Genomic DNA, 18,220 nt, shown 5'->3' with positions numbered 1-18,220 from the left:
TCCACCTAGTGGCCAAACCCCCTTGTTTTTGGTTTAAGTTTGAACAATTTCCTTTATGCTTGGACTATTTGTTGGTGATTTTTATTTTGGATATTAAGTTTTTTTTTTTTTCATTACCATCCTTGAATACTTAAATTATTTTGAATGGATATTTGTTTTTAGAACTTTTATGCATGTGACTGATTCAAATTAACTTTTATGCATACTGTTTTGTGTGAACACATCTATTTCACTAACTTCGTACCTAAGAATGCACCTCTAACAACCTTCTCAGGCCCATCCAACCTGATCGAAGGATACGATAAGGCACGTATAATAATTACCACACTAAAACCTATGTAGAATAATTACCACACTTATTCTCTACGTTTTGGAAGAACGTTGTTGAGTTTCAAGGACATTAGAGATAATAATTGCTACACTAAAACCTATGTAGAAAACGGAGTTGAATTTCTGTGCATAACTTTTTACAAATATGGCCAGATTCTATAGAAGATGGAGTGTATCCCGAGTGGTTTGTATACTACAACCATACGCCCTATAGAGAGCCACTACGTGGCTGGCTCTACCTCTAAAACCATGTAGGAAATTACACTTTGGCATGATCATTTGGGACATCCTAGACGAACATCGATGCTCCGTATCCTCAAATCTTCACACGGGCATCCACTAACCCGAAGTTTAGGTTTGATTCAAGGAATTACATGTCAAGCCTACTCTATGGGAAAGCTTCTTATTAAGTCTTCTTACGACAAGATTCGTTTGAATCCTTCTACTTTTCTACAAAGGATTCAGGGGGACATTTGTGGACCGATTCACTCTCCCTGCGGACCATTTAGATATTTTATGGTTTTGGTTGATACTTCCACACGTTGGTCACACATGTGCTTGTTGTCCACAAGGAACGCTGTATTCTCCAAACTGTTGGCCTTAGGCTATCAAGCTCAAGGCTCACCACCCTGATTATCTAATCAAATATATTCGGTTGGATAATGCTCACTACTAAAAAATGGACTTATTGTGTCACTAGGTGATGTCACTTTAATATAATATAGTGGTGGACAAGACATTTGTAACACTTACTCAACATAACGTCGGATTTATTGTCGCTTGTAAGCGTCATAAACTGTCTATATCGCTTTTAACTGACGTAAACATTTAATGTCGCTTATAACCGACATACATTTTAATAATTTTTAAATAATGGTGTCACTTTAAAAAAAATAGTGTTGCTTTTAAGCAACATAAAGTATTGGTGTTGCTTCTATCCGACACCAATTATTGTTTTTAAAAATATTTTAAAGCCTGCGTCGGTTTTGGGCGACATTGATTTTATTTTTTTAATATTTTGAAACCCGGTGTCAGTTGTAAGCGACAGATTGATGGTCTTTATATACTATCCCCCGTGTTTTCTTCTTCCTTTCTTGCATCTTTCTTAAGGATGAGTTTATGAGGTGGCACGCAACTAGACCTGGCAAACGGGTCGTGTTAATCGTTTTCGTCTAACACATGTTATCTTAATGGGTCGTGTCGTCTTTCACCCATTATCTTAACGGGTCCTTAACAGGCAACCCGTTATGACCTGTTAAGAAAAATATTTTTTTTCCTTAAATTTGCACATATCACACATTGCCACATAAATATTACTTCAAAACATTAAAACACATTTGTCGTTTAAGTACTACATCTACACTCGAAAATAAGAGCTTAATAAACAAACATCCATACACTACTACTCTATTACAAAATGTTAAATGTGCAAGGATATGCAAAGTGAAAGAGTTTTTGTTATCAAGGTTGTGAAGTCTTTCTCAAAAGTTTAAACCTTGCTAGTCTAACTCAAAGTTTGCCAGTGGAACTCAAAGCTTGCATGATATTCCTTTTACAAAATCCTCAATTTTCTTAGATCATCATGACAAAAGATTTTGTGGTATCCACTTCTGTAAATATTTTAAATTGACGATCAAATTAGTTCATTGTATTCAAATAGGATCAATGAGTGTAGCTGTAAAAAATCATCAAAATCAGAGTTAAAATAACCGTTAAATCGTGATTTTTCGTTTATAACCGTCAAAAAGTTTTATCTCGTTACTTGATCTCTAAATGTTGTTTTTTGCAATTTTTGGTGTATGCGATCTCGAAGCATATATAAACAAGTTTGACGGTTGGATCATTGAAATTAGTTGCATAGGATGCGTATCCCATTAAAACGATAGATTCACTAACACTTAGAGTTTATTTATACTTTCATTAAGTATAATATAAGATTTTGTGATATCCACTAGTGGAAATATTTTAAATTGAAGATCGAATTCATTTATTGTATTCATATAGGGTCAAGGAGTGCAGCTGTAAAAAATCATCAAAATCGGAGTTAAAATAACCGTTAAATCGTGATTTTTCGTTTATAACCATCGAAAAGTTTTGTCTCGTTGCTTGATCTTTGAATGTTTGTTTTTTGCAATTTTTGGCATATGTAATCTTGAAGCATATATAAACAAGTTTGACGGTTGGATCGTTGAAATTAGTTTCATAGGATGCATATCCCATCAAAATGATAGATTCACTAACACTTAAGAGTTTATTTAGGGAAGTATTATTGACACTCCAAAAATCTCATTCTACACTTCTCACAAGTGTATTTTTCTTTCTAAATATAGAAAGTTTGGAGTGTAGAATGAGAATTTTGGAGTGCCAATAACAATTCCCTTTATTTATACTTTCATCAAGTATAACATAAGATGTTGTGGTATCCACTAGTGTAAATATTTTAAATTGAAGATCGAATTCATTCATTGTATTCATATAAGGTCAAGGAGTGTAGCTGTAAAAAATCATCAAAATCAGAGTTAAAATAACCGTTAAATATATATACGCCAAACTTGTTTTTGATGGGATACGCATTCTACGAAACTAATTTCAACAATCCAACCGTCAGACTTGTTTATATATGCTTTGAGATCGCATATGCCCAAAATTACAAAAAAAAAACATTCAGAGATCAAGTAATGGGACAAAACTTTTCAACGGTTATAAACGAAAAATCACAATTTAACGGTTGGTTTAACTCCGTTTTTGATGATTTTTTCGAGCTATACTCCTTGACCTTATATGAATACAATGAATGAACTTGATCTTCAATTTAAAATATTTACACTAGTGGATACCACAAAATCTTATGTTATTCTTAATGAAAGTATGAATAAACTCATAAGTGTTAGTGAATCGATAGTTTTGATGAGATACTTATTCTACTAAACTAGTTTTGACGATCCAACCGTCAAACATGTTTGTATATACTTTAAGACCGCATACGCCAAAAATTGCAAAAAACAAAAATTCAAAGATCAAGTAACGGGACAAAACTTTTCAACGGTTATAAACGAAAATCACGATTTAACGGTTATTTTAACTCCAATTTTGATGATTTTTTTACAGCTACACTCCTTGACTCTATATGAATACAATGAATGAATTTGATCTTCAATTTAAAATATTTACACTAGTGAATCTTATGTTATACTTAATGAAAGTATAAATAAACTCCAAATATTAGTGAATCTTATCATTTTGATGACTTGGAATAAATATATTAATTATTTTATATATTTAAAGTGTTAATTAGACTATGTTTCAATTAGTATGTGATGAAATTTAATAATAAAATTATATTTATGTTTTTTATTACGTATTTTATTCAACTTAAATTTTATTTATTAAAATCTTAAAATGTTATAAGAGATAACAAAAAAAAAAAAAAAAGCTGGTTATTTTTTTCCTTTGGGTTAAATATTAGGCGGGAAATGGATGGATATAGGCTGCAAAATTTTCCAAACATTAGGCGGGAAATGGATGAAACTTTTGAACTATTAGGCGGGGTGTGAAATGGATGGATGTAGGTTGCAAAATTTCCCAAACATTAGGTAGGAAATGGATGAAACTCTTGAAATATTAGGCGGGAAACTTCCCGCTTGTTTTGCACGGGAAATTTGGGTTAAACTTAGTGTCGGTTTTAACCGACGCTATAATCTTTTAATTCGACGCAAGTTTCATTAAATCGACGCTATGTGAACTTCAAAAAGTGTGTCAGAAGTTGGTGTCGGTTTAACCGACACCAATATTAATTTAAACCGACGCCGTATTTTCAATAAAGAGTGTAAGAATGTGACATGAATATCAGTAAAGTGTGTCAGGTTGGCGTCAGTTTTAACCGATGCCATGTACATTTAATTCGACACCATTGGCTTTTAATTTGATGTCAGTCAATCCATGTCAGTTTAAACCAACGCCAACTAGGTACCCATATTTAAACCGCTCTCTTTCCCATTTCGTCCGTGCTTTCATTTCTCCCCCAATTTCAGTCTTTCTTCTTCTCTTTCCTCATTTCATCTGTGCGTCCCTTTCTTCCTCCCTTTTAGTTTTTCCTCTTCTTCTTCCCGATTGGCTATGGATCACCATTTTGAAGATTAACATTCTGAGGAACTCCAATTCGAAGAGGAAGGAAGAGCTCGAAGGTGGTTCATTTTTAAATTATTATGATTATTAATTTTAGTTTCTGTTTTGTATTTTAACTAGTTTTATGCTTAAATTGAAATTTTATATTTGTTTCTTGGTTTTTAATTATTTTTTCTGTATTTATAAGGATCAACTCAATGGTGACGTGGACCCTCGAAATTTGTCTAATAAATTCTTTTATTTTTCAGGAGATTGCCTAATAAAACAAAGGTAAACATTTCATGATTTATTTTATTATACCTTGAAATTTGTCTAATAAATTCTTTTATTTTTCAGGAGATTGCCAAAAAAAAAAGAAAGTATAATCGGCAATTGAAAACTATGAACCACATAACCGGTTCAAAAAAAAAAAAATTCTTTTGTTTTACGATTGTTTGAATTTTTATTTTTAAAAATTGTAATGCAAGGCAACAATGGAAAGCAGTTTGCAAACTTTGATTGAGTCGGGCCAAGAGGATAATGAAGAACTTAGGAATCGAGTTTATGTTGATACAATGGGTCCTGAGACTCATAATAGAGTTAGAGGATATGGTCATGGGGTGACTCCTGATATGGTGTCCTATGCATCTTCTTCATCTTCTACATCAAATTCCTCTAGGAGGTCATCTAAGAGTTCAATGGCTAATGACTCAAAATAATAAGTTGAGAATGAGGGAAGAAAATACTAATAAACGGATGGCGGACCTAGAGGTTAAGATGGAACAATCAGAGTAGCGGCAAAATCAGTTGATTGCGATGTTACGGCAAAGATTTCATGTGACATCCCACATCGCCCAGGGGAGTGATCCTTAAATGTATATTCCCATCCCTACCTAGCACGAGGCCTTTTGGGAGCTCACTGGCTTCGGGTTCCGTAGGAACTCCGAAGTTAAGCGAGAAGGGGGCTAAAGCAATCCCATGATGGGTGACCCACTGGGAAGTTGCTCGTGAGTTCCCAAAAACAAAACCGTGAGGGAATGGTAAGCCCAAAGCGGACAATTTCGTGCTACGGTGGTGGAGCGGGCCCAGAAAGTGATCCGCCCCGGGCCGGGATGTGACATTTCAGCCACAACCATTAAATAGCCCGGGAACCCAACAGTCAGCTTTTGTATATTATGTGGAATGTTAGATGTAAAATATTTGTATATTTTGGCACTATTTTTCTTGTTAATTATTTTTATTAATGTTTGTTTTGGCCTATACTTAAATTTATTATTTTGGTTATATAATTTTTTTTTTTTAGTTACAATTAATTGGAAACGAGTGCAAATTTTCAAAATTTTTTATTATTATTAACAAAGGTGGTGTCGGTTAAGAGTGTTACTAGTTTGAATATTTTATTTATTTAATTGTTATCTGACGTTGGTTAAAGGATATTTTATTAGTTTATTTTATCATGATGTCGGATAAAACCGACACTAAGTTGGATATTGTATAGTTTATTTTATTAGTTCACATCGCTTTGAACTGACACTAGGTTGAAGCATACGTCGCTTTAAACCGACGTCAGCTTGAGTGTCGCTTTTAACCGACGTTGAGTAGTGGTGGATTAAGCGTACAAACCGACACTAAAGCCCTTTCGTGATGTTAGCATTAGTGTCCCTATTCCAATCCGACATTACATTGTTTTATGTCAGATTTTTGCCAAATTTCCGATAGAAATTGGATTTCTTGTCAGTTTTAGCTTCGCCGGGGATAGCCTGTGTTGTAGTAATGGCTAGAGAATTCACATCTAAAACTATTAATGACTATTGCATGTCGGTTGGGGTTGAAGTTGAATAACAAGTACCCCATATTCACACTAGAATGGCCTGGCTGAGGTGTTCATTAAGTGTTTTCAAACAATTGCTCAATTGTTGGTCATAGATACCAAGCTCCCGATTGCTGCTTGGAGCCATGCAATATTGCACATAACCATGTTAGTCTGCTTGAGGCCTGTTGCGACCCAACCATATAGCGCCCTTCAGTTGGTTACCAGATATGAACTCCACATATCACATATGTGCGTTTTTGGTTGTGCGATCTATGCGCCGATTTTACCGCCCTTACGTACAAAAAATAGGGCCTTAGCAAAGGATGAGAATCTATGTTGCATATGATTCTCCTTTAACCATTCGTTACTTAGAACCTTTGACAGGCGATCAGTTTACTGCTCGTTTTGTGGATTGTCACTTCTAGGAGACAGTCTTTCTGTCATTACGGCAAGATATGAACGTTACCGTTCCTGAAGAATGGCACGAATTACGTGGACGACTTTCACTTTGTCTCATTTAGATCCCCGCACCACTTAGTCTGAAATTGAAATGCAGTGCATATTAGATCTTCAGAGCGTAGCTCAGAGCATGCCATATGCTTTTATTGATCTAGCACGAGTGACAAGATCACATATTCCAACTGCGAATATGCCTGCAAAGATGCATGTACCAAATGTACGATGGACTTCCCTCCAGGAGACCCGAGACGCAGCTTTGGCAGATCCATGTACATTAACGGCTAGCCAATCATCTTCCCCAACACAACAGTGTGGCAAACCTCTTAGTTCAAAGGATTCACACCCCCAGAAGAGGAAACCCACGACACAGGCTTCTGCTGAGCCTACCGTGAATCCAATTGTTGCCTACTCAATCTATCCAACTTATGAGGAAATTCTAGATTACAAAAACGTCCTTGAAGAGACGAATCCACCTCCCGAGAATCGAGAATCATGAGACTTCAATCCATTATGCTAGCTTGGATGATCTTTGGCGTAGAAATCTCGTCTTATTGACTATGACAAAACTTGTTCAGCCATTATGGATGTGATTACTTTTCGCTACCTTATTAGTTTGGTAGTTTCCAAAAAACTGAGTATGCAGTTGATGGACGTAGCAAATGTGTATCTCTATAGGGATCTTGGTATAGAAATTTATATGAAAGTTCCCGAAAAACTTACATTGACTGGATCAAATATTTCCAAACCCCAACACACACTCTCAATTTGGTTGAGACGTTCACTCTACGGTTTAAAGCAATTCGGAAAAATATGGTAACCTTTTGAACCAATCATTAAAACATCACATTATGGTTTTGTGATTGTTGCAGTTTATGTCAACGACATGAACCTCATCGGAACTCCTGAAGAGTTCGCGAAAACTGCCGCGCACTTAAAGTCGGAGTTTGAGATGAAAGATCTAGGAAAGACTCGATACTATCTTGGTCTCGAGATAAAGTACAGTTTGGATGGAATCCTAGTACATCAATTGAACTACACCCATAAGATATTGCACCACTTTAACGAGGATAAAGTGAAGCCTTCGAGTACTCCTATGGTCGTTCGATCGCTAGATGCAAAACGAGATCCATTTTGTCTAAAAGAGGACGATTAAGAGATTTTGGAACCTAAAGTTCCTTATCTAAGTGCGATAGGTGCTTTATTGTACTTAGCTCAATGCATTGGACCCGACATCTCTTTCGTTGTTAATCTTTTGGCAAGATACAGTAATGCACCAACACGCATACATTAGACTGGTGTTAAAGACATCTTCTGTTACCTTAAGGGTACTATGGATCTAGGTTTATTCTATCATTACGGGTCCTTGAGTGATGCCGCACCCCCTTATCTCAAGTCGATTCTCATCTTGTTGGTTATGCAGACGCATGATACTTATCTGATTAGCACAAGGCATGTTCTCAAACGAGTTATGTCTTTACCATTAGAGGCACCACAATCTCTTGGAGATCAACAAATAGACCTTAGTTGCAACTTTGTCTAACCATGCTGAAATTCTCGTCCTATTTGAAGCAACTCGGGAATGCTTCTAGTTGAGAGCAATTGTGGGCCATATTTGAAGCTTCTGTGATCTTTACCCCATTGTTGACGTCCCGATGATGATCTATGAAGATAACGTAGCATGCATCAAACGGCTCAAAAAAGGTTTCATCAAAGGAGACAACACCAAGCACATTGCACCTAAGGTTTTCTTCTCACATGAACAGTAAAAGCATCAGAAAATTGAAGTTATGCAAATCCGTTCACAAGACAATCTGGCCGACCTCTTCACCAAATCACTACCGAATGCGATGTTTTAGAAGCTTGTTCAAGGAATTGGTATGCGTAAACTTTCTGAGTTGTAATATTGTTAGTTCTCTTTGGAATTATGTCGAACTCAGAGGTAGTATCCTTAAGTATACTTGCTTGATCTTAATGTACTATTTTTCCCACTGGGTTTTTGCTACCTAACGTGGTTTTGACGAAGCACCCACCTTGGGTTGATCATATCCTTGATGACGTCCCATAGACGTTTCATTTGACTTTGGATTTCTCACACATTTTTCTTAGACTATGGATTTTGCCCCTACTCAGGTTTTTACCATAGCCATAGAGTGTTTTGTGAGACTTAGTTCCATATGCAAGTTTCTACCTTATTTGAGACTAGCGTGTTCCCAGAAGAACTGCCGACTAGTCGACTTCCTCAACTCTACATGATACCAAATCTATTTGAGTATTTATACACTCAAGGGGAAGTGTTATAAACTTTGTATTGAAGTGTGATTGTGTAAATTCTATATTATATTTTATTCTACTTATTCTACCCTATTAGGACTTGTATTCCTTGGATGAGAAGGATTCTTCCCTCATTACTATAGATAAAGGCACTGCATAGGGGGAATAACATATCCTCTACACAACCCTACAAACACATCTCTCTCTCTATTCTATCTCTGTGCTACCAGCCCTCTCTCTCCCTATCAGTTAAAGTAAGCCACAACAATTTACCTTTTTTATTTGAATTTTTTTTCTCTTTTTCAACTAGGTATTTGAAAGATTGTCAATAATTTGAATAAGTATTTTTTTTGTCTGAGAATATGTTGTCATAGTTAAAAAACAAAGTTACATCGTAATACTTGGTCAGTTGATCATAAAGAAAAAATTAGTAAAAAAATCAAAGGTAAAAAGAAATTAAGAATCAAACAAAAATTAGTAAAAAAAAAGAAAAAAAAAAAAAGAAAGGGAGGAGGGCAAGGCCCAGTTCGAAGACAAGACCTCGTTGTTATTAGCAAAGAAAGAAACTAGCGACCATTGATATTTATGAGTCAGTCAAATTTTTTTTTTTCTTTAATTTATATGCTTATAGAAACATATATGAATACACTACCTTAAAAAATTTTGTGCCTCCGATTTTTTGAGGTCTCGAATGGTCGTACAACTGGCATTGGGCTAGGCCTAGGCCTAGCTATCTCTAGCACATGCATGGTTGAAGTCAAAATTTAACTTTTGACATTAAGTTTGACTCGATTTTCTTCGATGCATGAAAAAAGTTGAACTTATATATGAATTTAGAATCAATGCAAAGTTACATTTGATGATGTGCATTGGGGATGATATAACACTTAGAGTCACATTTGACTCTAAACTCTACAACTTTATTCATTTCTCTTCCTCTATAATTCTTGATACTCGTCTGATTTCTAACCCTCAGACCTAGTCTCCCTGAATTATATAGTAGATGACTTATTTGTGTGACAAAAATTAAGTTCGGTTTGGAGTTTCCAGTTTCTTGTGCTATTTGACAAATCAAGAAATTAAGCATGTACGCATATCATTTTTTAACAACCGTGGCAAATATAATAAGGTCATAATATGGAATAGTCCAACAAGAAAAGAAATATTTATCCTGAAAACAAACAGAACCCAATAAGGCTTATGGCTCTACAAATGAATTTTATAGTTGAGGAATCTTGAATAAACCTAAAGAAAAATATGAGGGCTGTGTCCGAGATGGGGGACTTCGAGCCAAGAGAAATGTTAAGGAGACTTTATTAAAAGTGAAATTTTTCATAATTTTTTTGTCACTTTATGTTTTTAGCATAATACTTTATAATATTGGTACGAAAATTAACGTTAAATTGTGAGGTGAAAAAGAATCCCAAAAATTCTTCATAAACTTTATAATGTTAGCATTTCTCAGGCTACAAATAAAAATCTTACCATAATTATTGAATGCGAATGCGATCTCAGACTTCTAACAATATGAAGTGCCCCTCCATTAACATTTCAAATGTGACCCGTCTGCCTTTTTTTCAAAAGATTTGACCAAGCGACTCTTTCAACTTGTATTTTAGACCTCATTTGGTATTGAGGTGATTCTGAAAAAAGCTGGTATCAAAAAAAACTGGGAGCTATTTTTGTGTTTGGTAAACATTCAGCTTCAGTTTTTTTTCATAGTTTTGGATGAAAAAAGCCAAAAACAAGAAGCTGCAAAACCCAGCTTTGAAAAATCGGTTTTTTTTCACATCTATTTTACATAAAAGTTTACCAAACACTATAATACTGTTTTTTTTTTTCAAAAGCACTTTTACAAAAAAGTTTACTAAACACTCTGCTGCTTTATTTCACAGCTGCTTATTCTTACAGCACAGTAGAATCAGCTTTTTTTCAAAGCACAGCAATACCAAACCAGCCCTTAGACATTTCAAAAAGCTTTAATTTGTCCCAAATACAATCCTCTTTTTCTTTTTCCTTCTTTAGTTTGTTACGCCTGGAGTGAGTCGAAAATTTTAAGTGCAACGAAAAACGATTCTTATTTTTTATTTTAATATATTAAACTCATCAATGTGATGCTTATACAATAAATGGTAAAAGGAAAAAAATGACCAATCATAAAATAGGAAAAAAGTACAAGCAAATCGGGTCGCACATTGAATATATAAAAAGCCGAAAAGGATAAATGGTTCCTGTGGTCGTAAGGTATTCGGAAAATAGCCCTCGCGTAAAAAAAAAATTCAGATTCAACCCTTGTGGTAAAATTTGTTAGGTTTAATGCCCAAACTAAAACTCTTCCTCCGTTAGACTGTACTTAAGGTATCCAAAAGTTGATTATATGCACTAGCTAGGATCCGATTACCCCGTCCACGGGGAAGGCATAGGGGAGAGAAAAGGTGTGTCCACTGCCAAAATCGAATCACCCAAACTTCTCGTTCATGACCCTTTTCTTCTACTTCTAGATTTCCCATCTTCTGATTCCAAATCCTCCTTTTCTTCCTCCTTGATTGCGAACAAAAACCTTGGTGGGCCAGCCGGATTGCGCAGCCTCATCAGTCTCTAACATTTCCACATTTTCTTCCCCATTAAGCTTCAACAGCAAATCCTTGCTCGAAACTAGTTCCAAAGCTGGCTCTACTTCCATTGACATTCACATTTGGCTCTCTCAAATTCTCATGGGAATTTGAATTTCCATTGCCGCTGGTGTGAAAAGAATTGGGTTTTTTGAAGCAATTAAATTGGAAGATTTCCCTTACATGGTTGTGTAAGGACTCTATTTGAATCATCACTAAGTGTCATAAGGATATCAACTTGGAATTAATTTGGTTAATCTCAAAACCGTAAGGAAATTGACATCCCTTGATTATAGGACAATAGTGGTTACATTACAGAACTATGGTTTATAATTCAGTCAACGTGGAGGATTTTAAGGAATCAACTCTATTAGGTCCAACATTTGGTACCAGAACAAGATTAGTCAACTTGAATTCAACAGTTGTTTGCAATTGCAAAATCAATGAACTAATTTATTCCATCCAAATAATCATCAGCATATCTGTTAGGATTATGTATCCACTGCTTGTCGATATCACCTGCAAACATAAAAAAAATTACAAGGGTTACAACAACTTCAATTATGACATGCCACCTTATGCCTCCACCATAGGTCCTATCTTATTCGAGAATGCACAGTTACGTGCTGCAATTTACGGTTCCAATACATCAAATTAAAATCATGGGAAAATTTCGATAGCATCTCCCTGCAATTCTTCAAGTGCACGACGTAGATACAAAAAACTACGATGCACCCAAAGAATGCAAAGATATGCTACCAAATTTCTCATGTTCAAACTCTAATGCGTGAACCGTAAAATACAATATGTAACTGTTTGCATACAAATACATAAACTCACAATAATTATAAACTACATACAACACAATTTAAATGAATGAAAATTTAATAAGTTAGTTAAGAAAATATACCTCCGAGATTAAATGCAACATAGCTAGAACAGCTGGAAATTCCAGCATGAAGGCAACTGCTGCAATTGTTTTCCAGCTTCTGCCTTCTTGCATTCTGGTTAAATTCAGTAAAGTGAAAAGACTTTGCGCATCAAAAGCAACGCCGTGCAAAACATGGTGCTTCCACTTTTGGCGCCACCCAACTACGCTTTGTTGTGTTTTTTATAACACTTTGCGGTTCGTCACACATTACCTTTTTTAAAAATAAAAATAAAAAAATTGAATTTTTCCATTCAGTCTTCAATGTTTTTCAAAACACATAAATACTTAATAAATCAAGAACTTATTTCATTAAACCATTTGTGCATAATTAATTAATATAAATATTTAATAAAATGCATTAATTTTATTCAAAATAAACATATTTAAGTAAACCATTCATAATAACAAACTTCTAATTCAGATCTCATTATTTAATAAGCACTAAAATTAAAATTAAAAAAAATACTATTCTACTTCTTCGCCAGTAGTTCTGGTTCTCGTTGTAGTTATGCCACACATTGGTTATCAAACTTCCACACCCGGAAATGAGACTTGAACATGTTGTTGATTGCCTTAATTTGGGTTACTTTTGTCAATGTCCCAACTAGGCTGTCATGCGAAAATTAATAAATTAAAATCTCACTATTATATTAAATTTGACAAACATAATTATTATTTAACTAATAACTTAACACATACAGCTAACTCATCAATCAAGTGCATCTTCTGCTCCTTGAGGATGGCTCTCCAAGACTCCTAATCCACATCACATTTGTCACACCAATACTCCAATGTTGGACCAAAAGCTGGCGTGCATATCTGACTTCACAACCCTTAATAATTCGTTAGTAGTAATTTGGTAACGGCTCCCACCATAAGTGTGTCGGACCCATACTGCAGCTTTTTCTTCTTGTCTATCAACAAAATATATTCATAATACTGAAGCTAAAAAAGAACTTTATACAAAATCAAAATTTACAACGCAAACCTTTTTCAAAACCTTCGCCATCCATTGTCTGTGACGAATGCGTACCATCGTCGTCCATCGCACCAACAATCAAAGAACAAATTGATTATAATCTGCAAAATTATAAAGCGTTTCCGAAACGCATTCTGAAGAATAAGGAGAGCAGAAGCGCATATTTATAGGAAGGTTAGGAGCTTCGTCGCGCAAACATCTAAACGATTTTGATACCTCTGATTCACATGCACTGAGTGCTCTGACCTAAAAAATGAACGACCTTTGCACGATGAAGCCTTTGTCGCGCAAGGTTTTATCACCTAATGCAACAAATGTTCGTCGCGGAAAACATATAGATTCAAAATATGGAAGTAAAGTTATCCGCGTTTTTTACGCCCTTTATGCGACAAAACTTTCATCTCTACAAATTTTGAGCGACGAATGTAATTGATTGTAATTATGAAGTTTACGTAAACATAGATCTTTAGTATCTATATTTACGTAAACTTCATAATTACAAACAAATATAATATTTATTCTAAAAATAATTAAAAACTGAAATAAATTGAATTAATCCATGCAATTATTTAAACAACAAAACATGAATTAAAGCCTAATTAAGTCCAAATACATAACCTATAAAAAAAACCTTAAAACTAAATATTGTCCTCAAAAACATTAATTTAAAACTACTGTTTCACTGGTTCTCCATTCGGCTCCACGTCATAACGCCACTGCTTGTAACCCCCCTTCAATGCCTCCTCCATTAACTTCATCAACTCTTCATTCGTATCATCAAGAATATAGTTACACTGTTACACATATATGCAAATAATTAATTCCAACATATAACAAAAAATTTCACAAAACTAATTATTTTCAACATTTGTCACACTTACTAATAATTGATCCATACCGCATTCTTCACATTCCCGGGCACATATTTCCAAGAATGCCACTTAGCAGTAGGACAATTATTCTGCATTGCTACACCAATTGCATGCGCAAACTCCACATATTGCCTCATATCATAAGGCCCGGAGGGCATGCTCTGCTCCTGATTTATATCCTCCATTCAAGCACGAACAAAATTGTGACGAATCAGGAGAGTAGAAGTGCATATTTATAGGAAGGTTAGGGACTTTACGCGACGAAGCCTTTGTCGCATAAACGTCTGCACTAAATACAGTATTGATTCCTCTTATTCACATGCACTGAATGCTCTGACTCAAAAACTGACTGGACTTTGCGCGATGAAGCCTTTGTTGTGCAAGTGTTCCGTTGATTCGCATGCACTGAATGCTCTAACCCCAAAACTCAACGAACTTTGCGCAACAAAGCCTTTGTCGCCCAAGGTTTCCGCAGGAAAAACTTCATCAGGCATTTTTTTCGCACCAAAAAAAAAAAAAAATTACCCGTGGTTTTCTTATTGACTTTGCTCGACAAGTATCTTTTTTTCGTCGTGCAAACTGTATTGCGTGACAAAAGTATGCGTCGTACAAAGTAGCACCATTCTTGCGCGACGAATCTATTGTTTCGTTGCTCAAAACGCACTTGCGCGACGAATTTTTCTTTGTCATCTAAACATCTGTCGCGCAAATAGTTTTTCCTACTAGTGTACACAACTGAGTCAAGCCGCGAGCCGAGCCCACAGCCTCGCCGTTTCCTAGAAAATCATGACATGCAACCGTGTTCTTTGACTGAATTCACTGTCTTCGACAATGTTCTTAGAAACTGCAGAAGAATTTTGTCGATTTTTGCAGAGTTCAAGTCCCTACAGTTCTCCACACCCCCGACATCAACATCGATTTATAGTCGAAAACCTAGGGTTTCAGTCGAACACGCGGTTCACCCCTATGGACCCGACCTAGAACAAGGCCACATGAAGCAACACCGTTGATTTTTTTCGACAATGAGAACAAAGCCTGCAACCCGCTGTTCTAACTCAACTAGAGTCCAAATCCATTCCAGATTTTGGGTTTGGTGGGGTTTGGTCCAATTTTTCTTGGTTGAATAATTTTTTTTTCTAATTGGCATAAGCTCCACCTTAAAGACAAATCTCATATTGAAACTTAAATTTGTGTCTCACTTTGCCTCAAACATCCAAATATGAGTTTTAAGTCTCATGTGCATTGAAAATGTTTTGCTTTATATTTGGTCTCAAATATAAGATTTGAGTCCTTGGACTCCTTACATTGAAGATCATGTTAGAAGCTAAAAGCAAATGACCATACTGAAGGGAAGTCCACCAAATTTTGGCTACACACAAATTTTTTCTTAATTATTGATGTATGACCTTTACGATTCTAATTCCTAGTGATTAACACAAGATGACAGATCATCAATCTCTCGTCATATGAAGGGAGATTAGCTATTTAAATGATATTTTATAGAGGAATACTAAGAGACTATTTTAAACATTGGATTTTTTATGGATTCTTTGTCATCTTATATTTTTTACATAATATTTTATAATATTGATACAATAATTAACATTAAAATTGAGGTGGGAAAGAATCTCACTTTAAGAGAGTCCCTTAGCATTTTTTTTTGTAAATCACATGACATGATAATGATTGTTGATTATTAAACTATTATATTTTAATTAGCATACTTATTTTTTTATTAATGACAAATCACATAATTTGAAAAGTAACTTAGAAAGTTTGTATCCTATCATTACTCTTAAAAAGCCCAATATGTACATGCATCCGTATGTTTACAAGTACATGATTATACTAATTTACTTCTCCATCTCCTACCATTTTCTTATTCTCTCTCTTCCATATATAATCTCCATTTCCTTCACATCTCCTACAGTAAAAAATTCTGTACCGTGTGCCGACCACCTACAGATACATGTTCTCTGAACTCCCAAAGGAACCATATTCTCATATATTCTCATCTCCATATCCAAATATTCCCACCACCAGCGCCACCACGGCAACCACCACCACCGCACTATAAAACAACACTCATCATGCACTCTTCTACACAAACCCTACCAAGTTCACAGTTTTCTTCTCTGTATTTTCAAAACACAAACCCAATTCAGAAAACACATTTTTAAAAATACCCATTTGTCCATTTTATTTTCTGGGTTCTTATCGTTAACTAAATTCAGGATGAGAAGAAACAGAGGTTTCAGGCTAAAACACAAGCTAGTGAGGATCTTCAAATGGATGATCCGATCCAGAAAAGACGAAACTCAGTGCCAAAGACTGGATCCTCCAGCCCGAACCTACAACCCGATTTCGAAATTCTTCACCTTGGCTCGCTCTCTTCAACGCGGAGCCAAGGAACTCTGCTCCCCAAACTCGGGTTATATTCGGATCCGTGGAGCCCCGGAGGAAACAAAAGCCACGAAACCGGTTGGTGTGCCGAAGGGGCACATGGCTGTGTACGTCGGCGAATCAGACGCTGACACGCATAGGTATTTAGTGCCGGTCTTGTACTTCAATCACCCTCTGTTTGGGGAGCTGTTGAAGGAGGCTGAGAAGGTTTACGGATACAATCATCCGGGTCGGATCGTGATACCTTGTGGGGTTTCGGAGTTTGAGAAAGTGCAGATGAAGATTGCTGCAGGGGACCAGTGCCCACGGCGGAGAAGAAAAAACCGTCGTTATTGGTGACTTGACCCACAGCTGGTGGCAATTAGGGTAAAATGCCACAACGGTCCAAATTCATGACAGTGGTTTTCATGTTTTTTTATTTTTTTATTTTTTTCGTTTGAAAATATAGAGTTGCCACTTAGTAGTATGGTATAGTAGTTTAGTAGTATTTATATTCATTTGTAAATGAGAAGTTTAAGGTTCAATTCTAGCCAAATACGACTTTGAACCACATTATTGCTAACTCATTGTGAAACTAAACTCATGTTTGTTCAAAAAATAAAAAAAAATAAAAAAATTAGAGGGTTATTTTTACCCAATTAATTATTGTTTATCTCACTTAATAATGTGCAAATTGAAGTCAATACTTATCTATCATCTAATCCTATCCTTAGGGGTTTTCTTTTTTATTGAGTTGCGTTGAATTTTACTTTACGCTACCACTTTTTAGGAACGTTTGGTCCAAATTAGTGAGCGATACAAGCCATCCAAACATAACTTTTGTTTGTTTGTTCATGTTTATCCTTGACGTATTGCGTCCGTGATTAATACAATTATGTGGGATATTCATTGTATTAAGCGAGCTTTACAAATTTTGATAGTCTGGGATTTGATGCATCGAGAGAAAATAGAAAGATCTTCAAATAACTAGGCAAGAGTGAGTGCAAGTTTTACTTGAGGTACATGTAGATGGAAGTGGAGCCAGAATTTTTTGTGAGGAGGTCCTCACATAAGTATAGAAGAAGACAAAACGAATAGTGATTATAAAATTACTAATGCAAAACATCATAATATATATCCAAATAATTAAGTAGTCAAAATTAACATATGCATAGATAATTTTATCTATTTATAGTAATCATAATTATTGTCAACAAATTTCATATTTTGAAACCATTGCATGATGATCTATACTATTGAAAGCATTATTAAACTCAATAGAGAGAATTACTAAAAATTTTGCAAACCCTAAAACTCAAGTAAGAGGTAGGGTAGAATAGAAACAAATATTTTATAGAGAATAATAGAGTTTCACAAACCTTATTGTTCTTTATTCAATAAATTTGGAATTCGGAATGGCTAAATATATGAAATTCAAGAAGAATAGGGGGAATAGAGCATGTACTA

The 18,220-nt window shown here is 35.3% G+C and overlaps 1 pseudogene across 1 annotated transcript; it reads left to right on the top strand.

The window, feature by feature from the left end:
• The first annotated feature begins 16,255 nt into the window (after window positions 1-16,255).
• Window positions 16,256-17,333, top strand: LOC137721955 (auxin-responsive protein SAUR36 pseudogene; annotated as a pseudogene). The gene has a single exon (XR_015961546.1). The product of XR_015961546.1 is annotated as an auxin-responsive protein SAUR36 pseudogene (transcript).
• The last annotated feature ends 887 nt before the right edge of the window (window positions 17,334-18,220 follow it).

This window comes from Pyrus communis, chromosome 4, assembly GCF_041283825.1.
Source record: "Pyrus communis isolate YQ-2024b chromosome 4, ASM4128382v1, whole genome shotgun sequence".
NCBI lineage: Eukaryota > Viridiplantae > Streptophyta > Magnoliopsida > Rosales > Rosaceae > Pyrus > Pyrus communis.
The sequence above is the reverse complement of the archived record's forward strand: the minus strand, read 5'-3'. Positions and strand labels throughout refer to the sequence as shown.